This window comes from Pinus tabuliformis, chromosome 9 (genome assembly GCF_031772625.1).
Source record: "Pinus tabuliformis cultivar Carrire ecotype Pingquan chromosome 9, CPIR1, whole genome shotgun sequence".
In the NCBI taxonomy this organism is placed as follows: Eukaryota; Viridiplantae; Streptophyta; class Pinopsida; order Pinales; family Pinaceae; genus Pinus; species Pinus tabuliformis.
Window position 1 is genome coordinate 1028994250 of NC_142307.1, and position 24736 is coordinate 1029018985.

Genomic DNA, 24736 nt, shown 5'->3' on the forward strand with positions numbered 1-24736 from the left:
TTCCATGGATACATCATCCATCCACTCCACCTCCACCTTCACCTCAACAACATACACCTTCAACCACGCCACTGCCACCACCACCTCCATTCAACATGTCGAACTCAATAAAGCTGCCAATTTTCAAGGGTATAGGGAGCAAAGATAAATATTAGTTCTGGTTTGTTTCGAATGTTGTGTGGACTGTGCAATATATCACTGATGATAACATAAAGAAGGTGTAGTTAGTTACTTCGCAGGATCACACATTGATGTGGTATATTAAGTATTATGCTGATCATCCTGTAGCCATGCTAGCAGAGAGTAAGGATGATTTAAATAAAGAGTTCAGTAAGCCTAAGTCCAACTCACAGTCAGTAGTTGGATTTTAGAAGATCACGATGAGGGTTGATAAGAAGCCTTGGGAGTTAGATCAAAGGTTGAAATGTGTGATCCACTAAGCTAATATGCAACTCATAGATGGTCAGCAGTGCAAGTGGTTTATAGCCTTGCTTCTGCCCCATGTAAGGATTGCTCTGCCACAACAAAATATAGGAACTCAAGGAGAAGCCCTGGAAATCACAATGAGGTTGCACGTGATGCCCATGTAGGATGCAACCTTAGGGGCACAACAGATTCTCTCCCACTTGCAGAACCTCTGCTTGGAATTGCAGAGCCTGAAGAAGGAAAAGGAGGTTAATCCAGTGGTGTGCGAGGAGGTATGGTGCATAAAGTGTAAGAGCCAGGGGATGATAAAGACCACTGCCTTATCTTCGCAAATTATATTATAGGAGAAGGACCAATTCCCCTGAGGCTAGAAGCTCTAGCAGGACCAAGTGTGGGGGTTGCGCTATGGTGCGCTATTTGTCAGGTGGTTGGAAAACACGTAACATATAATTTTCATTTGCTACAAAAATTTGTTCAGACACCACAACAATTGTTCTGCGATTTATGTAAAATGGTGGGCCACGATGAGAGCCACTGTCGTAGTTATGAATTAATGATGTAAAGAATGCCTACCTACTGAATGAAGGTATAAAATTTGCCTCCAAATCAGGGCGACTGAGGTGTGTATGGAGTATATCAGGGATGAGGACGAGGCCGAGGAGGAGGAGGACCTGGTAGAGGTCAAGGTTTTTTTGCTATAGCTCTGGGACACCAGGGCACTATGTGTGAGAGTGTCAGAGTCAGACATGCCCATCCTATCAGTACTATAGCAAGTTTGACCACACCATAGAAGAATTCCCTGTGTTGATAGCTAAGATGCAAGAGAAAAATGCGCAACCTTAGCAACCTACACGAAACTTACAAATGATGAGGGTTGAGCCCCGCGAGGAAGATCCAAATGTGAATATTGTTATGAGAAGTAGGATTAAAACTGGGGTTGATAAGGGAAAACAACTTGAAGAGGGCGGATGGGTCCGAAAGGCCCCAGAGAAGGAATTTGGGTTAGATCTAGAGTGTGTGAAGGAAACATTTATGGAAGCCAAGAAAAGCTTTGTTGAGGCATCCACCTTAGGGATCCAGAACAGAATACGAGAAACTAGCACGACTAGAAAGGTCGATCCCTCTGTGCTTACTACGTTCTTGGAAACTTTCATGAAACTGATGGATGATAGTAAAGCTATGAAGGGTCTGTAGGAGTTAATTAACAAATGCGCTGGCAAAGAAAACGATCCTGATGGAAACTATTTAGTAATAAAAATTGGCAAACATAAGGTAAGAACAAGGAATGAGATGAGGCTCACCGCACAGATAGGAGATTATGAGATGTACCAGGTCATTCTAGATCTGGGATTTGACACAAACATTTTTCCTAAATAGACATGGGAAATAATGGGGAGACCTGCGCTTTAGTGGTCTCTGATCCAGCTTAGAAAGGCAAACCAGCAGAAGATCATCCCTATGGGACAGCTACATGGACTAACGATGGATATAGAAGGTGCGAGCACACTGGCTGATTTTGAAGTGATATAAATCATGAACAACAACAATCCAAACCCTGTGCTCCTTGGAATTGACTAGGCCATAGATATGAATGGAGTCATCAGCTTGAGAAGAGGACAATGTCATTTGAGAGGAAATTGCTTCGAGTGGTAGTACTATTGGACCCTATAGAAGGATTGCACTATATTGAACCAGTCCATGACTACAAAGAGAGTGATGATGATGTGGATCAGATCTAAAAAATAATAATGCGAGATCAAGACTGGATTAATCCAATAGCTAATGGACGAATTGCATGGGAATGAGAAAGTTCCTGTACCTCGAATTTAGATGAAGAATTGGAGCATTGGTAGAATAGGGTGCATGAAGTATCTACGTTGCACTGCAACATGATGACTAAATCGTTGCATTGTATGTCATCGAAGGCAAGAAATTTACGCTATTATGATGGTTTAACTGACGTAGATAATTTTTTGTATGCCTTTGAATGAGAAGTCCCTGAGGATCATCACTTCTAAGCACTGGATTTGGCACTGTGCGCTATGCCTGCATGATGGTGGGGTACGCACAAGGACAATTTCGATGAATGGAAAGATTAAAGAAGGATGATGAGGTTGTGATCTGGTCATCATAAAGTTTGACTGACTGAGAAATATGATGGGAGAAATGATCCGCACGATCATCTAGCAAAGTGGACTAAAGCTTATGGAATGGAGCTGCAACCAGAGTGGGTGCACGTATTCTGTCATACTTTGGATACAATTCCTACGTATTCTGTCATACTTTGGATACAATTCCTACGTATTCTGTCATACTTTGGATACAATTCCTACATATTATGTCATACTTTGGATATAATTCCTATGAATTGGTATCTGGAAACAGAGCTCCACCATGGCACCACAAAGTGGGATATATTAAGGAAAAGATTCTTGCTGACTTTCATTTTTGAAGATGGGTTTGAGAGCATTGATGAAGCTCTGTAGGCGATTAGGGCAACGATATTCAGAATCTCATAGGAACCTTTGGAATGGGTTCAACCAGATTGGAGCACCCAGTTGCACATGCACTGGAATGCTATAATGTGACCGCTGAGGGGGAGGATGAAGATCCAAGAAATATCAATATTACGGAGGCAGAAGGCCATCACGAGGTTGAAGGTCTACAAATAGAAAACTTTAGCATCACTACATCGTTAAAAACCAAGCGAGTGAACATTGGTATTGAAGGAGAGACAAAATTTGCGAAGATTGGGGATTACTGGGACGATGCCACAATGGATAAAGTTGCTATGTTACTCCGCGAGTACGAGGATATTTTTCCTACCAAGTTTTTGGACCTGAAGGTCATCATAGGTGACTTGGGTGTGATGAAAATCACTTTGAAACCTAACGAGAAGCCTATTAAATAGATGACGTATTGCCTTAATCTAAAATACAAGGAAAAGGTTCGCTTGGAGTTGGATAAGATGCTAGAAGCAACCATCATCAAACCTATGGAAGAATCTGATTGGGTAAGCCCAATGGTGGTTCAAGAGAAGAAAAAGAAGGGAGAAATAAGGATTTGCGTGGATCCAAGGAAGCTTAATGATGCCTGCATCCATGATCCTTTTTGACACCATTTATTAATGAGGTATTGGACAATTTTGGAGGGTAGGAGGCCTACTCATTCACTGATGGATTTTCTGGGTACCATCAGATCAAGATCGCGCCAGAGGATAGGAGAAAAAAAACCTTCGTGATGAAATTGGGTTTCCAGTACACCATAATGTCGTTTGGACTTAAGAATGCACCTACGATATTCTCTCGCGTAGTTATAGCGACATTTAAGGAGTTCATTCATAAGTTCTTAGAGGTGTATTTTGATGACTGGACAGTGTTGGGTTTAGTAAAGTTCCATGTAGCAAGTCTACGCTTGATGCTGGATACGTGTCGCAGATACCAGATCACGCTTATTCTGAAGAAGTGTCTATTCTGTGTCCCCTTTGGGATATTGCTGGGTCATGTGGTGTGCAAGCAAGGGCTGATGGTGGACCCTGCAAAGATTGTAGTGATAATGAATTTGGAGGCCCTAAGAAGTATCAAACAGTTGCGTGCAATGCTCGGAAATACAAGATATTATAGGAAGTTCATCAAGGATTATGCTTAGGTTACTGCACCCATGGAGAAACTGCTGAAGAAGGATGCTACATTCTATTGGGATGAAGAATGTCAGCACAATTTAGATGTGTTAAAGGAGAAGATGGTCACCCCGCCAAATTTGGTCTTCCCCGATTGGAAGAAGGAAATCCATGTACATGTTGATGCCTCTTGCATCGCATTGGGAGCAGTGCTAACACAAGCCGGTGAAGGAGAAATGGACCACCCTATAGCCTACAGGAAATTATCAAAGGCCAAGATGAATTACTCAACGATAGAGCATGAAGGATTGACTATGGTTTAGATGCTTTAAAAGTTCAAGCACTATTTGTTGGGTGGACATTTCAAAATGTACACAGATCATTCTGCCTTGAAATACCTTGTCAATAAGCATGTGTTGGGGGGGAAGTTCTATCGATGGTTGTTGCTATTATAGGAGTATGACTTTGAGGTTATCGTGAAGCTAGGAAGGTTGAATGCAGGACCTGACCATCTGTCACGGATCAAGACAGGAGATGAGCCTACTAACTTGGAGGAAGGGTTGCCCGATGTGCAACTCTTCGTGGTGTGCACAGCAAAAAACCACTTTGTAGATATTATTCACTTTTTGACTACTGGAATGGCACTAGAAGGGTATACAAGTCAACAAAAGAAGGAACTAGTAGTGCGCACGATAGATTTCTCAGTGATTGCAGGAAATTTATATAAGGTGGGTGAAGACAAGATATTGTGGTGATATGTGCCAGAATTCGAATGGAATAACATCCTTGCTGAAGCTCATGGAGGGGTTGCGAGAGGATATTATGCAGGAAATGCAACAACATAGAAGATTTTGCGTGCAAGTTTATGGTGGTCTACGATGCATAAATACTCTAAAGCATATTATAGGGCATGTGATGTGTGTCAACAAATGGGTAGACCATCATGGATGGATGAGTTTCCACCGAATCCTCAAGTATCGTTGCAGCCATTTGAAAAATGGGCAGTTGATTTCATTGGGCCAATTCAACCCTTAGGGAAAAAGATAGGTGCATGCTATATCATCACCGCGACAGAGTACCTAACCAGATGGGCAAAGTTATAACTGGTTAAGGATTGCATAGGGTCTACAGCAGTGAATTTTTTGTTTGAGTATGTGTTAACCAGATTTGGGTGCCCAAAAGTGCTGATTTATGATCAAAGTACGCACTTCCTAAATGAGAAAATCAGTGCGTTGACTAAGGAGTTCCAGGTCTATCATCAGAAGAGCACAGTGTATCATCCTCATGCTAATGGAATAGTTGAGGCCTTTAATAATATTTTGGAGAATGCACTGATGAAGATTTGTAACGTGTAGCAGAATGACTGGAATGTGCATGTACCTGCAGTACTATGGGCGTACAGGACTACTTGTAAAAAGATGACTGGGTGGACACCTTTTAGATTGGTCTATGGTGTAGAAGTTGTGATGCCTATGGAATATATCATGCCTAGCCTCGATAACAGCTTTCACAGGTATGGTGGATAGCAAAGCCTTGGAGAAACGACTCGCACAGTTGAGGGAGTTTGAAGAGGACCGATTCTTGGTTAGATTCCATCAGAAAGTACAAAAGGAATGGGAAAAAGAATGGCACGATCGACACATCAAGATGCACACATTCAAGGTAAATGATTTGGTATTGTTATACGATAGTAATTTCAATAAGTTTCTATGGAAATTTCAGATGCATTGGTTGAGCCTATATATTATCAAAGAAATTAAAAATGGAGACGTAGTTCAGCTCGCGAACTTGAATGGAAAACCTTTTTTGGGAAGGGTGAATGGAAGTCAATTGAATCCATATACAGGGAATCTTGCACAATGAATATATGGCGGCAGGATAGTCTTATTGCTCCAGGCAGTTGCAAGGGAGCGCGGGACTATAAACTACACTGCCAGGGTTGGAGGATTGTGCGGGAAGAGGGCTGCGTGGAAAATGGTGAAGTTGTAGTATGAGAAGGTGCATGCAAGTATCTATGCTATGGAGGGAGGTTTCATGCAACATAGTAGGAAAGTGACCATTGGAGTCACTGTTCATTATTTGACAGCCAGAAGACGGTTAAGAGGAGTAGGCTGGCCACATTTAAGGCCAAAATATTTGAATATATTCTGCCAAAACAACATTAATGGTAGAAACTTAGGGGTATTGGTCAGATTTCAATCCAAAAACCCCTATAAACTACACATGTCAGTCCAAAAACGAAAACTTTGCACACTTGGAGCTTTTTCTGAAATTCATTGTCTGTTTATGAGTCGCACTTTTTGGGAAGAGTTATTTTCCCACACACATGTGTCTATTGAAGCCCAAGAATTGTTTATGGAGAAAATGACTTCCAACCTCGCTGAGGCTTTGAGTACAAAAGAAATGGTATCTGACGCTCCAGGCCCTGAAATATTCAGTGCTAAAGTTACACCTGCATTGAACACCCATGACGTTGAGGTTGCCAAGGTTGAAAAAATCCATGGCTAAAGAAAAGAAGAAGAAGTCGATACAAATACACTCTTCCTGAAGGGGGCATACAACAAACCCAATCCAGAAAAAAGACAAGTAGACAGTAAAAGGAAAAGAGAAGGTTGTTAACCTGGAGGTAGAAGACTGCCAGGGAACCAAAGATGTTGATGCCGAAGGAGTAGAGCCCATCAAAAAGCTCCCTCAGTATGTCCCTCCAAGGAAGGGTAAGGAAAAGATTCCAAAAGAACTAGACTCTAAAAAAGTTTGTCATTTCCACACCCCTGCTACTCGAGAAGGTGTCATTTGAAGGTCTATGGTTTGTGTGAGTCCTGGTAATGAAGATGGAGGATTGAGATTTAGCGGATCTCACTAAGTTCCCACACTTATCAATGGATAACTTCATGAAGCACGTATATTATGAAGGTTAATCAACTTGATTTGGGTGTCACATTACCACCTTAGCCCAATTAACACAACGTGCATACACCAACTACTCACACTGGTACATGATAGTGTTTAAGGCTAGGAGGACCTATCCCCATCATTGATATGTTGATTCAGAGGCTTACACACTTTCCGCATGATGGGTTGAATCTGGCTAAGGCGTTTGGGGGAAAGACAGGAGAGAGGACTTGGATGAGCACATGAAAAACACTTATAAACTGGTGAAGAAGGTGCAAGGGTACTCCAACCTGTCCATAAATGACCCTGCAGTTTAGTTGACTACGTAGAAATTGTCTTGCAAGGTGATGAGGAAGTGTCATGCAGACGAAGTTCTAGTGCCCGTCATATCTATAGCAGCCCATTGCTTAGAAGGTGTACTATTCAATTAGTCTAGATACCTATGCCAAGAATTCCTCGTGAATTGGTGCGAGGTGCGGGATGAGACCAAGTCATTCCATTATGCTTGGTTGCTGCTATTTATTGTTCTGGTTGTGGGAGCTTCCGGAGGACAACCAATTTCCTCCATTGGAAGTAGGGTTACCGGAGGCTACATAATTCGCCTACCTATGGGCTACAAAGGTCCCCATGCATGTTAGAGAGATGAAGATTTTCTCGGTCTTGATGGAAGAAAGTCTCCGCATGGTCATCAAATAGCGCCCAAGGTTGTCCCCAACCTTGTACATGTAGATGTTTGCTTATGTCGCATTCAAATTTGACTTCTATAGAGTTTATATCAAGGACGGGAAGGATCCCACAAAAAAGTGGTATGACTTGCCCTCTTTGGTAATAGACTATAATGTGGAGGTAGTGTCGCATTGGCCAGCTGAGTAGTGCACCCCCCTTCATGGTGAAAAGGAGAGATTCGGGACAACAAGCGGGATTGAGGAAGAAGCAGAAGGCATAGAAAACATAAGATGAACCCCTGGTGCTCACAAAGACCGACCTAGATGTGATTGATGATAAAGTCAGGGATGTCGCCATAGAAATACTACAACAATTGGAACAATAGTACATTCAAACCTTTGGGGAAAAGCAGAAGGATCTTTGAGAGCTGCAACACCAAGCAGATTTTAACAAAGTAAGTGGCGCAATGAGAAGTTCGGTGCCATAGCAAACTACAAGTGTGGAGCTAGTTCTATGGCCAACAATGGATGTGCGAGTCTTTCCCTTGCCTATAGGTTTAGTACGTGCTGAGACCAAGGAACAATGCATCCTCCTTTATATCATCCTAAAGATGGGCCTGAACCTTGCCATGATACAATTGGAGACATTGCATGAATTTTTGGATGGGATTGCAGGCAAGCTTCGCCTTTGGGAACAACGAGCACTTAGTACTGTCAGCGAGATCAAGGTGGATAACCAACAACTGTTCATCGAGAAGACACATATTTTGGAAGAAAAGGAGGCACTCCAGGCACACACTTCACAGCTAGAGTTCGCGGCCATGGAGGCATGCAAAATTGTGCCTGAACTCCATATTCCTGAGGATGCACAACCTGAGTCGAAGGTTAGAAAATTGGATGTTGGTGTACGCATGGAAAAAGATGAGGTTATTCGAGTTGAATTTGAACTCAACATGAATATAATCGATCTAGAATTGAAGATGTATCCATTGACTCCAGCGGAGGTCCTGGAGTGGTGTGGAACCGTGATCAAGGAAGGATAGGCCACTTTGGATGCCATAGTTACATAGTGCACAACATTATTTGATTAGGAAATGGAACTGGTAAATGCTCTGCAAGAAGACCCAAACTTGCAAAAACTGAATATAGAGGCCAGAGAGCTGCATAAGTGGTATGAGCAAGTCACTGCAATGGTGTGCTCTATTGCTCCAACACAATTCCTAGCCACGTTACAGGAGGGGAAGTAGCTCCTCGCACAGGTTAAGGCAACACAAAAGAAGGAGGCCTTTTCTTAAGACCAAGTTGGGGCCCTGACTAGACAAATCTTACCAGGTCGCGAACAATATTCAGGAAAGGCTCACGGGCTTGCAACAGATGCAACAGAAGATGAAGCTAGCCGCGGAAGGACCAACTTTAGAGTGGCTAGTTGGAGGAAGTCACACAGGCATCTATGCAAAGCACTGCCGAGGTTGCAATAGTGCAGGAGGAGCTGGGAGATATTTGCAGCAAGTTTGTAGCACTAGTTGAGTGACTCGAGGGTGAGTCACAATCTTTGTGTTGGGGGCCTATTTGGATAGGGTCCCCTGGGTTAGTTTTGGGGTTAAAAACCCAATTTTTGATGTAAATTTTGGTAAAAGATGTAAAATCTTTGTGAATTGTGGATGCCGAGCATGTAGATGGTTAGGAGTCAGAGGGGTTTTAGCCCCTTGTTTATGTGAAAGTTGAGTCGGTCTTGAGATCCACCCTTGGTCCACTGACCATGGGATTGTATGTAAAAACCTATAAATAGGTGTGTCTTAGAGAGTCTAAGGATGGGGATGTTTGAGAGAGAAAAGAGGGCAAGTAAGAGTGGGTAGATAGAAGGAGAAAGGGTCCGCAGCTGAGTGTGCAGAGGCCTAAAGTAGAGTCTGTAGCTGAGTGCGCAGACCCCTGCAACTGAGTGCACAGGGAAGTTTTGAGTCTGTAATACCATATTGAATATCAATAAATAAGGTTGAAGAATTCTTGTGTTTAGTGGTATACTTCTGTTATTTATGTTTGTGATATATATGTTGTGATTAAATAATGTCTTCATGAAATAACGATCTATTGATGTGCGACTCTATGGGATAAGTCTTAATAGCTATACAAAATGCATGTTAAGTACTTCCGTGAAGATTATAGTACAATATGTGATATTTATTAAATACTTAAGTAGATCTTCACGAGCTAAGATCTAGGGTTATTTTCTAGATGCACGTAAGTGGAGAATTCAATTTTAAGGGTCCACAAATACCTATTGTAGACCTTCGTTAAGGTCTAGAGTCCATTTAAAGGGAGTTGTAGTACCAAGTCTTAGGGGCTTATAAATCTACGCGGAGGTAGATCTAGGGCAGTAAAAGGACATCACACTGATATCTGGATGTGGAAACTTGGTTCTAGAATCCCCCCATACTGCTTAGGGTGAGACTTTAGCCTGCGCTATGCGAGTTGATGCCAAAAGGGCCAATAGTGTAGGGTTTTGTTTGGTGTAACTAACCCTGAACCTAGGTCAGGACCCATTAATCCAACAACATCTGAGTGAAGGTGCCAAGGGGTGAGGCATACCAATCTGCTATGTCGATCAATGCCTCCATTGCTGCCTGTGACATGCAAGGTGGATCTTACTCAAATATGTCTTTTGTACACTGGGGTGACAAGGTGTTCTGACAATTGTATGATAACTCCACGAAAGTTTCATTTGAAGAACAATCTACAATAAGTATGCATAGATGTTTTCAAAGGTGTTCATGCCCAACCCAAGCCTAGGAACTGCTGATGAGCACAAAGTGCATGTAGTATGTAAGAAAACCTGAATATTTCCGCTTGGTGACCCTTGGGTGGATGTCGAGCTTCTGTCACCTGTTCCTTCAACCTGAGAGCCAACATGTTAGACTAATTGCAAGGTCTTTCTTCACTGGCTAGTTGGTCCAATGCAATCACCCAAGTCTGCGGGAAGATCTTTGTTCTCTCTTGGCCGTATAAGCAGCATGAAATGATGACCAAGTACTGATATGCCTTCCGTAGTATCTTCCTCCTGTAAACCTAGCTAGGTCTTGTCCTAAACTTAGATGGCTCTTTTGTCTAGATCTTCAAGATATTTCTTGAGTTTGCACTATTGCTGGGTCTGCTGAAGGGTTTCACCATTGTGATCATCAACTGTGGCAAGTGATACATCTCCTAAAAGTAATTCGCCCTAAAGGTAGCAAGATGTGTTTCATTGGCACTACTCAACACCATTGTCTCGGGATTCGTATGCGGGACAATCCAATAGATCATGTCTATGCATGGAAATGCAAGATACCGCATGTAATCTGGTACAAGGAAGACTTGTGAATGTTTACATAGACCCTACGGTCTTCCATATTTTCCTCAAATGTGCCTGAGAATGTATCATTGATGTCCTACCATTTCATCTTGACATATTTCTCTATGAACAACTTGGTGACTTCACAGATGGGCAAGCTCATAGACACTTGTTCTACTGCATCTCCAGCTGCGCTATCAACTATGTCCTTTGACCGTGCTCTCTTGGAGGCCATTGTACTAGTAGTGCTAAGAGACGGATGAACACCTCTAATACCTGGATACATAGCATCACTTATGGCAAGAAATATGTCAGTTTAAAACCAAAACAACTCTGAGGACTTACATGCAACATACCCAGGTGACTGACTAGAACGATTGCCCAATTTTCATCGGGAGGCTTAGAGACTGACTGCCAAAACTGCACAAGGCACAATCTAGGTTGTTAGGAGGTTGAATGACTGCTAAAATTTCACAATTCACAGTTCATCTTGCCCTTCTGAGGATTGAAACTATGCAATACGCAGTTTTAGTTAGTAATGACATGCGAACCCAGAAAACGGCATTGCGTAATTTCTGGGGCCAGCAAGGCAATGCCTCCCAGAATTGCACAAAGTAAGCTTGGAGGTCAGTGTTGGGATATATTTGCACATTTTCTGGGGGGAAGGCAGAACCTTCCTTCTCAGAAATGCACATTGCTAGCCAGGCAAGGTAAGGTCCGGGCCAAGGCAGCCCAAACCTACCGACAGGTGACTAAAAACATGAAAGGTTTTGAATGCATGATGAAGCTAAGTATAAGAAAAAGTGAATGATAATGCATGCAAACAGTTAGTGCAGGATTTAGAAAATAGGACGACGAGAATGTGTGTGAAGCGAGTCACCACAACGATGACCATTAGTGCAGAAACAATGCCATGCATGAAACAATAGTGAGATGTAATGAAAAATTTAAAACAATGCTTCTACAAGCTAACATGCATTAAAATGATAGCAGGCATTCAAAAAATCAAGAAAACAACATTCACACAAATTAAAATACAAAAAGAAAAAGAAAAGAAGCAAAAGACATCAAAAGTAGAATTACCCAGAAAAAGCTGAGTTGAATGTGTCAAAGACTCCTAGATGCGATGTGGGATGTCTTAGCTCCAAGCTCGATGTGAGGAATGAGCTTTGTAGTGTTGAATAGATAAGTTTGATAAGGATGAGGCTTGTGATGCACATGCAACAAATTTAGAAAAAGCAACACTTGGAAAGAAGTTTCTAAAACAGTCTTTGCATGTAACCTCCAGCGGCTAAAAATAGATCCCTAAATTTTAGGGATGTTTTGTTCTTTTTTCCTTTTGTTTTTTTAGGAAAAGAAGCCCATGCATGCAAATCAAGATTGGTCAGTCCTGGAGAGGATTGATCAATTTGGGAGCACATGCAACAATCTCCAAGCCTAGGAAATATAATTGCGTAGTTTCTCGGATGAGAAAGAATGGCTGTCCCTCTTGCATTATGCAATTTTTCGACTGAAGCCTAGGCTGTCAATCAAAATTGTGTAATTTTTGAGCTGAAACCCAGTGCCGGGCTGAATTACGCTTTTTTTTAGAGGGAAGGTTGCTTGGATGGATTGCACATTTCTGGAGTCCAGCAGGTAGCCTAGTTGGATTGCGTAATTTCTGGAGGGAAGGCTTGTTCCCCTCTAGAATTGTGAAATTTTCTAGGTGAGCACCTCAACCAGAAAATGGTTATGTCTAGAATGTTAGCCTATGGGTGGGAGACAAACAAGTTAACCAACATAGGCTAGTAAGCCACTAAAACTCAGTTGAAGTCTATGTACTTGGAAAGTGCAAGACATGCTGCTAAGTATGGTTGGTAGGGAGGCTCCAAAACGAAGCTAAGGCAAAATTTTGGAGGGTGGTTGTATCTGCTACAACACTTGGTGACACACTGGTGGAACTCCATCTCTCTGAATGCACTGTGTTTCATGAAAAGCAAGTCTAACTCCTCCGGAAGTATTTTTCAATTCTTAGATCATCTTGGTTTCCACATTAGCTTGATTGAAAGATGTAGCACTTGCCATGCTCTTGGTCAGTCAACACACATTCCAAGGAAAATCAACATAGTTGTTTCTATTGGGGATAGGGGTATATTGGTGTACAAGCAATATGACAGTCAGAGTTTAAGTTTCATCTTTGGTGTTACTCCGCTGCCAGCAGGCCTGGACAGTATCCCAATGGAGTCACACATGAATGCAAGCATTGCTCCACTACCAGTGAGCCTGCTCAGTACCCAGGAAGATTTACTCGCATCACCTCTTTTCATAGGAAGCCTTTCTCTTATTTCACCTTATTCATTTTCAAAATTTTCACATTTTAATTTTTTTAATTTTTCATTTTTTCAAGAATTGTGTATAACACTTATTTATTTCAGAGGTGGAAGAGTGATCTTGAATTATTGAGATCATAAGAGGTTGTTCCTTCAGAGGATTATTTTGTATATACCTCTGACCTACTTTTTAAGGTTTCCCCCGTCACCTTACTCTACTTGATTGAGCTGACAAGGCTTAACCCAAAAACAACCAACTAGAGTAGGTGATACTACTTAGTGCGCAAGCGTTGTGTTTTCATCAAGCTTCACTTTGAACAAAACATATTTTCCATTGGTGTATCATTGAATGAAGGCAAAAAGTTCTACATAAAGAGACAGGATAACATATAACCAAGTAATGATAGCTACACAAGTCCTCTTGTATTTCACCTTTCTTGTTTCAAGAGTCACGCACAGTTTCATGCGAAACTAACCTACGAACATAAACAACCAAACAAACAAACAAAAAAAAGAGCATAAGGAAATGTGAAATCAAGCAAGCAAAGGAAGTAGGCAAGCAAACAAACAACAAAGCAAGGAAGAAAACATGCATGCAAGCGAACAAGACAAAATAAAACACTACTCCTACTCCGAAGCTAATAGTGCATAGGTATACTCATGTAAAGTGGTACTTCCAATGCAGTCATTATCACATTGGTCGATCCATGTTGGTGAAGGCATGGTTCGCGAAAAACACAGTAACGTGAACCACCAAACATGAAAGATATAAAAATGAAGACAAACACACTTTGAGTTTAAATATGTCCACAAAAAGGAAAAAAGTGAAAGTGCATGACATGCACTCTGTGGACTTGTCATGGTGTTGTGCTACACTGCGTGCAGATGTTAAGAATATGCATTCTCTCACCTGTGACATGCAAGAAAATGTGAGGAACATAGACAAATTACATCGTGTAAGTGTGCTTGCTATGTAAGATTCCTCCAATGCATGAGTGAAGGGACCATGTAGTTCAAGTGGAGGAAGCAAAAATTATGTGTAGGATTGATATTCAATGCATACATATGAGTGATGAGGAGCCTTGGGTGTTTTAACAATTTCCTGATCGGTAGTGAAACCAACCTTAGGATAATGAGGGCCTGACATAACCATCAACTTGGGTTGAAGTGCCTCGATAGTCTACAGGGTTTCTAGTTCATCGACAGATAGATCATCATAAATGGGTGGTTTTGAAAAACCAACAACGATAAAATCCTCATCGTGATCGAATATAGGAGTAAACGGATCACAACAACTATGATCAGAAAAATCAATGATTTCATCAGCATCCTTATGATCATCTAAATCAAATAGAGGGGTAGATGAGAAGAAAGAATGTTCACCCTCTGCATTTCTAATAAAAGCAGATGAAGAATCAAGTGGATTTCCAATGAATAATTTATCCTCTTCGCTGTCGAATGAGCGACGTACATTGGGTGTGTTATGCGAATGATTAAGAGTGAGTGCATCCATGGATGAATTTACACAAGGGAGTGGGGTGACCCTTGACATTCCCCTTTGTGACTCTTCACTTACCCTCATGACTCTTCAACTACTACATGACTATTACACTCTATTATTGACACTTGGTATTTCATTGTTACAATATGTTACATTAAAATCTACACATGTACCCATGTGAGACAACATAGGCTTGAGAAAGACATGCAAGATATCACTAAGACTCAGATAACTATGGGAAGACCAACTCTTCCACATCCTGACAATGATCAACGGTGGCGAACTGATGCCAATCTTGGTAGTCCATTATTGTGTCTATGCTCTCTAAGGTTACATATTACTGAAAGCAAAATCTTTCCTCCGTTGCATCTGGGTACACTGATTTGGAACCTTTGTCCAACTCACTTGATAACATGTGCATCATAGTCTTGAGCGCAGCCAGACCAGCAACATACTGATGCATAGTGTTTGTGCTGATCTCTAAGTCTACGCTAGTGGCTACACGCATCAACTCATCAAAGTACATGTCCATATCTAGTCAAACTTGGCTCTTTGACTTTGCCTCGATGAGTGTGCCAATAGATGGGATTGCGTGCATGCACACAATGTTACCGGGAAAAGTGTCTATTTAGAATTGCTCTATCCCACTAAGGAGTGACAACTGCCTTAGAAACAAATAGAGAAAACTACTTTTGTATTTCCTTTATGAATTAAAGATAGAGGGGGATAGAAAGAACCGACCTGTGTCTTGCGCTAATCCTTTGATCCAATCCCTCTCTTCTTTGATAGCTTCCAGCTACTTGCTCCCTTACTTTCCCAGCTTCACCAAGTTCCTGTAAGATCACAGAAGAAGAAAACTATACAAAGACATGGATCTATATTCATAAATAGCTTAGGATCAGATTTAAGCTAAACATACAAATGTAACAAGCATCAATGATACACAAGCATGTAGGAGAAACTCAAATAGTTTTTATTGATATACAAGAAGATCCAGGAGGAGTTACAACTGATGATTCCTGACCCAGCATCAACCTCCCAGCAAAGAAGCCCCTTCTTCACCTCCAACAAAGCATAAATCACCTAATACTCTGATATCTATCTCAAAACCAACAACAATTCCTTGCAATGTACAAAATTCCAGCCTCCGGATCTCTGGGATGAGGGATCCATATATAGATGTATGCAAGGAGGATGAGTCAGCTTATGATTTGATTAGTGTCTCCTCTCTGTCAGTTCTTTCTTCCACTTGGAGACTGAGAGCCTCTTACTCATCCTTGGTCGAATTCAGTAAGGCAAGTGTCATAGGAGAAGATTCTGGAAGCTTCCATTGTCTTTCCACCTCGCGGAATGGCACTGCCATTTGTCATTTCCCTGTCAACGCACCCTAATAGTGCATTTAGGTGCAATGCAATGCACCCAGCTAGTGTATTTAGGTGCCATGTAACGCAGCTAGCTAGTGGAGCAGCTGAAATGATCCTGATTTGACTGATTCTGAGCAGTTTCTGGTGGAGAATTTCTGGGAGAAGCTATAATTTGTTGACCTTGTTCCTTTAGGGGTTGGAACAAAACTTTTAGGGACTTAGGAGCCCTTGGTTTATGGACATTTCATGCTTGGTGCTGTAAGGCTCAAAAATGTCTATAACAATTGCCCCCTAAAGTATGAGGCCGTTAATCGGGTGAAATGCTTTATTATGATGATCCGAAGTTCTTTCAATGCTGGGAGGAGACCTGTAATAAGATACAATACAATACATTATCTTCATACTGTTTTCCATGATCTAGCTGAGGCGAGCATTCCCATGCTCAGCTTTATAAATTCATTTTCATGTTCATAGGACAGACGATCGTCTGAGTGTAGACTGATGATTCTGATAGAGCCATCATCCTTTTGGTAGGATGATTATCTGTGCTGCAATGCTGTACATTTTAATGTCTTTATTTTCCTGAATATATATCGTAGCACGGATGGATGAAACTAGATCCGGGGTCTTCAATCTCGTCCGATCTTCACTTGAAGTACAAGTCGATCCATGTGAGAAATGTTCTGAAGTCGAACATGGAAAGACATCGCTTGATTACTAGTCAATGATGTAAACTGTTAACAAGCACGAGAGGAATCACCGATAATGATAATGACCCTCAAGGTACTACAGTACAATTCACGTGGTGTGAATAAAGGACTTGGCGTCGAACACCACGCAAAATCTTTTGGTCGAAGGCCATTGATGTAAACCTGTCGCCGGAAGTGAGAAACTTGCCATTGAGGCATGCAAGCTTCAAAGTACTGAATGGGGTGTTCCTAGACCAACTTCTTAGATAATGATCTGATGTCGACAAGAAGTGATCCGTCAAAGGAGGGCCTTAATGAATCACACATCAATGACACGGAACGGAGTAAATGATTTTGATGTTGGTGAAAACAATCTGATGATATACGGTTCAGGATGGCGGTCATGAAAGTATGGAGTATAATGGTAGTGGGTGGGACACAGGTGACTTCTCTGGATGACTTCTCTTGAACATGTCGGTGACACTTATGTGATGGATTGGTAGCATTAACCCCAAATGTGGATGGTATGGCGAGACCATGGCGATGTGACCGGTGAACGAAACAACCCAACCCGACTCGGACACGGAGTGGAAGTGTCATGTTCAAGAGCGACTTGGTACCAATAAAGCTTCTTTGAGTTTTCTTCCCAATTTTTTCCCAGTCATTGCTGACCAGTACCTCTTTATTTTTGTCAAGCTTGAGGAGGATAACATATGCTTGTTCTATAATTTTCCCTTCGGGCAAACCCATCGCTATTTTTTAACGAGCCTAGCGATAGTGGAACTCGTTCTTGTCTAAAGACAAGTTTGTCGCTATTAATCTTTTTAACGAGTTTAACGACAAAGATAACTCGGTCCTTTTCATTTTTAAAGAGTCTTAAAAGGTATGTAAAGGTAACTCCAAAATTCCTTTTTCGTCATCTAATCCCTTAAGTCCGAAAAAGTATAAAACAATACAGAAGGGATGAATTTTCGATAGTTTTAACGAGCCGAACAAAACAAGCGCTCGATCTTTTTGTGCAATAATCCCTCAGGTCCAAAAAGATTAAAATCTAGAGGAGGGATAGCACTTCCTGTCCCTTTAACAAGCTGGAAGGCCAAGGACTCGGCAATCTTTTCATATTTTACGATTAAGTTGAAAAGAGCTTAAAGGAGACTCGTCTTTTGAGGAACGAGTGATAAAATGGGTAGCAGCTGATTCCAGGTAAGGTTGGGAATTTTCCAATCATGGCAGTGTCACAAGGATGGCTAGTGAAATCACTCTTCGCAGCTGTTCCTCAAAATGGGTAAACAATCAAGTGGAGGTGAATGATCAGCCAATGGAAAAGTGGAGGTGACGGTGCAAACACGACCAAGGCTTTAATGGCTGAAGTACTACATTCACGTGGTTATTTACTAGGGAATAGTTCATTTTTTAACGAGCTTAAACGCAGGTGGAAACATTTGCTCAGTCTGGGTTTATTCTTTAACGAGCTTGAACCTCACGGTAAACATTGCTCGATTAATGGTCTTGTTCTGATTTTACCATAAATAGCTTTGTTCTTTCAAAGATCGTATTGTATTTTCAACTGCTTCATCAAACTAGTCAGAAATGAACAATATTTGCTTGAGAATGAGTTAAAACACTAATATTTTACTTTGAACTACATAAAATTAATTAAAAAGTGTTTTTTACCTCTCATTTTACCATTTCATTTGAACTTGGTTTGTTGGAGCTTTGGAGGTGCTTTTCCCCTTCGATTTTCACCAGTTGATCTCGGGAGATTCTGTGGACGATTCTCGGCGCCGTCTGGACCAGGTAGGAGCTAAACCTGAGCTCTTTCATTTCATGGTTTCCATTTTGCATTTTGAGCTTGATTCCTAGATTTTCTGAGCCCCTGGGGTTTGAGGAACTCGTTCTGCCATCAACGCACCCTCAGTGTATCAAAACCTGCGCTGAATGTTGGCCTGTCTAAAGGCTATCTGACATTCAATGCACCTAGAACACTGCTCCAGCTGCGTTGGGCGCAAAAAGGGAATTTGATGCACAATTTTTGATGGAATTTTTTCCTGTTTCTCACCAAAATCAGGACCTAACTCCTCTCTCATTTTTTTTTCAAAGGTCTTTGGAGTAAGATGACCCTTACATGGCAAGAACGTGAGCATGAAGAAGAGGACATAGTTGCCCTACATGATCCAGTTATAGTGAACGCGTTGCAGAATTGTGGCTTGCTGAAGTTCTTCTGCATTTCTAGCATGAGACAGCAGATCAACTTACTGCAGTATTTGCTCGATGCTTGGGATCCTACCAATTAGGTTTTTTAGATCAGGGGCAAATCTATCCCCTTGACTGTAGTAGACATCTATTTCTTTACTGGCTTGTCAAGGCGGGGTGCCCCCATCTCTTTGTCAGGTTCGGCTCGAGGAGGAGATTTTGTGAGAGATTATGTCTGCCGGTACTATAGAGAAGGATCTCGGCCGAGTAAAGATGACAAGATCATCATCCGTGACGTCACTGACAGGTCCCTTAGGAATATTTTGTTTACTTTTGGTAGGATGGCCGGTAGTGCGCCTCTTCATGTAGCCAATCGATCTTATATGCAACATGCCTTGGAATACCTCCAACCGAAGGTGTTCAACTAGTGCGACGCAGTACTTCTTGTGATGAAAGAACAGTTGACCAAGATAAGGAACGGGAGATTGAAGAACTTTGGGTATGGTTCTATTTTGAGTGCCTTTGCCTTGGAGAAGATACCACTGATGCAGCCGTAGTACATTGCACTCGATTTACCTTCTCCTAGTGAACCACGTATGCAGAGATGGGTTGACCATATGTCTAGGCATGCTAGCCAGTCTCATATTTCATTTTCTGATACCTTCTTCATGTGGTTTGATCGCCAGGAGATGGTTTATTCTGAGTATCCATATGCTGGCATGGACTTCCGGGGTGATCCAGATTTAGTACTGCCGGATGGCAAGCAGTGGGGCGCCATTGGTAAAATGTTTGACCATATTGCTGTTTATCATTTTTTGCTTGTAATGTTCTTGTACTTTATTCTATCAAGACTTTAATCAAACTCATGTGTACATGCAGATGTTGGTCCTGTTCGTCCAGTAGGTCGCCTGAGAGTACCAGCTGCTGCCCCAATAGGAGAGGCCGTCGGAAGAGCTGTTCTTCGTGACCTCGATGTGGCCGAGACTCTCACAGCTTTGCAGGAGCAGGTTGAGGGCCTCACTCTCGATATTCTGGATGTGAGGACTGATGAGCTACCTTTGTGGTTACAGCGGCATACGACTGGTGTGCCCGGACGATGGACTCGTCTCTTACGCTTGATCGCACAGGCTGTGACTTACTATCATGAGCATCATTAGACTAGGGCGCCCCCTAGAATTTTGATTTTTTGGGTCATTTGACCGGTTTTGTTTTGGTCACAGAACATTATGTGTAAACCATAAACAGTTATATGTATTTTTGATTTTCTGAGTTTTATTTTGGTTGAGCTACATGATCCACATGCGAAACATTGATGACATGTTTCTTTTTATAAATGTTGCAAATGTCTATCTAACACATAGTTTGCTAATGAGTTAGTTAATGTGTTTAAGCTTCTGGAAATATGTTGATACTAAATAAGATCAAATTGTCTTTCCAAAATCTTAACCCTTAGGAACATGCGATAAATAGCTGGGTTTCGGACGGAATATATACCATTGAGTTGTAGTATTACGAGTTGTGAGTCTAGCCTGACAATTAGTTGGTGTATACCATGAGTGATGGCATCAGAGAGAAGCTCTATCAACGCGCTATACTCAGCGATGTTATTCGTTGATTGACCAATATATACACCTCTAAAACTCACTAAATCGTCGGTTGGATCAAAAATGGCCCAGGCTGCGGAGGACAGGTTCCGCGAACTACGACTCGCTCCGTCGGCATATCCAATACATGGCTCCAATAGGTTTGACATCTGCAATAAATGTAAAAAGTGGATTACTCGACCAAAACAAACACTTTAGCGAAAACAAAAACATAACAAAAGCATGCTGGTTACCATTACGCATAGTAACGCTTGAGGTACAACCCATTATGGGGTTGCGCCAGTGGAATTCCGTCATAATCCATTAACTCGTAGGCTCCTTTTGCTAACACTCGTTTAACAATATAGGGGCCCATCCATAAAGACTTAAATTTACCTGCTCCCAATTTATCGGATTCTTGGTCGTAAAGCAAGACCAAGTCACCTTCTGAAAAGACACTGGGTTTGACATTTTTGTCGAACTGCGCCTTGACTCGTTTCTTATGGGCTTCGTTAGCCAAAGCGATGTCACGACGGGTTTCATCCAATTGGATTAGTTCCAAGAAACGAGCCTGTTCTTCTGAAGTTCCAGGGAGGAGATCAATTGCGAGTTTGAGAGACGAGATTTGACACTGGATTGGTAAGACTGCGTCCAGGCCATATACCAGTTGGAAGGGTGTGAACCCGGTTGCATTCCTTACCGATGTTCGGTAAGCCCACAAGGCTGAGTACAGGATTAGGTGCCATCTTCTTTTGTGAACTCCGATCATCCTTTGCAGCATACGTTTCAGGACCTTGTTGATCGCTTCAACTTGTTTGTTGGCTTGCGGATAATACGAAGTAGAGCTGTCATGAGACAACCCTAGTTTGGAAGCTAATTCGATCATCATGTGATTGCGAAAATGTGATCCATGATCTGCGACTATAGCCTGTGGTACGCCGAATCTGGTGACTACATGATTGAAAAAGAAGAGGGCAGTTGTTTCACCAGTATTATCTAATGTAGGCATCGCCTCGGCCCATTTGGTAAAATAGTCAACTGCGACTATGATATACCCATGCCCCCCGGTCGAGGTGGGGTTACATGTCATGAAATCGATGCCCCATTTGGAGAATGGCCCAACAGAAACTATTGGCTGCAGAGGTGCGGGTGGTCTTCTGGTTTTGCTATCAAAAATTTGACAAGCATGGCAACTTCTGACTGCGGTTATGCAATCTTTGAACATTGTTGGCCAAAAGTATCCTGGTCGTAAAATTTTTTGTGCTGTAGCATATCCAGATTGATGCCCCCCACACGCGCCTGAATGACACTCATTCAGTACTTTTTCGGCCTCCTCATGGGTGAGGCACCTTCTCAGAACTGTATCGATACCACGACGTAAAGCGTATCACCGACGATCATGTAGTCTTTTGCTTGGTATCGAATACGTTTTTGTTCAGAGTGGGAGGTGTTTGGCATAAATTTTTGGGTTTGGAGATAAATGATTATATCTCCATACCACTCATTTCTTGTAGATATCAGAAACAAACTCTCATCCACGATTGATTCTTCGGACGTTTCATCATTGGACGACGATGGGAGATCGCACAATAATTCTGCGAAAACTAGAGCTTTCTTTGACTTGGATTTTACAAATTCCATATCAAACTCTTGTAGGATTGCTATCCATTTTGAGTATTTGCCCCCCAGTAACTGTCGCGACAATATATAAGTCATGGGGTTACAATCTGACAGAATGGTAGTTTTCCGAAAGAGGACACAGTGTCAAAATCTTTGTATCGCTTGAACAGCTGCAAGTGCTAGCTTTTCAACTTAAGAATATTTGCTCTCTGTATCATTTAAGTTTTTACTTAAATAATATATAGGATGCTCAATTCCATCGACTTCTTGAACTAAAACCATTGCGATGGTCGTATCTACTGCAGCCAGATACAGGTTAAAGTCTCTTTGATAATCAGGGGCGTACATTAATGATGATTTCATCAGGGAATCTTTCAAAGCATCAAAGGAAGCTTGCGCAACCTGATCCCAGACAAAGGGTACCTCCTTTTTCAAAAGACGTGTATAACCTTTAGCAAGTTCGGCATAATTTGGAATGAACCTCCTCAGAAAGTTTGCTTTCCCTTGGAGTTTCTGGATCTGAAGCAAATTTGAAGGTGGAGGCAAATTTATGATTGCCTGGACCTTACATGGGTCGAGACGAATCCCATCCTTGGATAGTACAAAGCCAAGTAAACGACCAGAACTGACGCAAAATACACATTTGTGTGGATTGATTCGTATCTTGTAGTGTCGGCAACGTAGAAATATCGCTCTTAAATGCTGCGGATGATCAGTCCGCTTTCGCGAATGAGCCGAAAGGTCATCGAGGTATGGTTGAACGATGTTTTTGATGTCATGGAAGGCATAATTCATTTCCCTCTAAAACGTCACCCCTGTGTTCTTTAAACCAAAGGGTAATTTTCGATATGCGAATGTGCCCCACGGATAAATAAATGCAGTCTTTGACTGGTCCTGTGGGCGGATATTTATTTGATTATACCCGGAGAATCCATCCATGAATGAAAATATTTCGCATCCGACACATTCATCAATTATCTGGTCAATGAAGGGTGTAGGGTAGTTGTCTTTTGTACAAGCTTGATTTACATCCCTATAATCGACACACACTCTAATTGCCCCTTGTTTTTTCATAACAGGGACTATATTTGATACCCAATCGGTTAGAGGAACCGAGTAGATGAAACTAGCATGGAGAAGTTTTTCCACTTCTGCCTTAATAGCAGCGGCTTTCTTGGGGTGCACCTGTCTTAGCCGTTGTCGTACTGGTTTGACATCTGGATACATCTTAATTTCTTGTTCAACAATACTCGAGTCAATGCCTGGCATTTCACTGTATGACCAAGCAAAGACATCTCTGAATTCGCGAAAAAGAGCGTCATATATTTCCAGTTCTGAAGGAGAACAACATTTGCCAACATAAATATTCTCTACAATATCTGTTTTGGTCGAGATATTTATGGCTATAGTCTCTTCAATGTTGGACAAGTTTCGCTCAGAATCCACCGTATTTATAGTATTTGATAGAAAATAAAAGACTAAAGGATGATAAAGGTCATTTTGAGTATCTTCTCCACAATCCAGAAGAAGAGAATGATGGTGGGAATCATACCATGGTGCTCCTTCGATTACCATTGATTGGACAATTCCTTCGTCGCTGACATGCACTCGTGACCAAGGATATGAAGGAGTACCATATTCTCTAGACCTATCTATCCAAACGCTTGATGAGTGTTGATTTGGGTTTGCCTCCCATGCTAGAAACATTGATTGCTATAATATTTCCGTTGGGCTTGGGGGAAAAACCACTGCATGATCCATGTCGATATCATTTTATGAGATCTTTGTAGAAGATATCATGTTGCAGTTTCCTATCGACGCTACTTCCGCCAGATTGATTGGAGGTGGAAGAGAAAAAGTTCCCATTAGTATAGGATCGTTTAGTAGGCCTACTGCGATATTCTGAAGAGAATGGGGGCTTCCATGGATCATGGGAATGCTTCGAGTAACTTGAGAACCATTGGGGAGGAAGTTTTGTTGATAGACAATTGTAATCCCTCCTTGAAAGGGAAATGCAATCTTTCTAAAATAGGTCGACACAACAACTGCCATGGCGTAGATCCATGGTCTTCCTAGTAGGATGTTGTAATCAAGATTCCCATCGATGACTTCAACATCTATTTCTACCGTTTTTCCCCCTAGTTCAACCTTCAAGTTATTTACGATACCCTATGGGGTATATGTCCTTCCGTCGAATGCTTTTAATGTCGTCGAAGATCGCGACAAGGTTGGCGATCCTAACGTTTTCCAGCAACTCATCGACATAATACATGTAGATGCCCCCTCATCAATAATTGTTCAATGAACAATTTTGTCGAGGGCTTTCACTTGAATAAGGAAAGCTAGTTGAGCTGGTAACTGAGGATTGTATCCTTTATGATCGAAGGATACAAGATCAGAATCCTTTGGGTCAACCCCACCAATGGCTGATAATAAAGCCTACCTTTGGGATGGGAAATTTTGTAGTACTTCAAGAGTCGACATAGCGGATGACGATTGGGAAAAATCTTCCACTATGTTATAATGTTGTGCCGCTCTAGCGCAGGGATT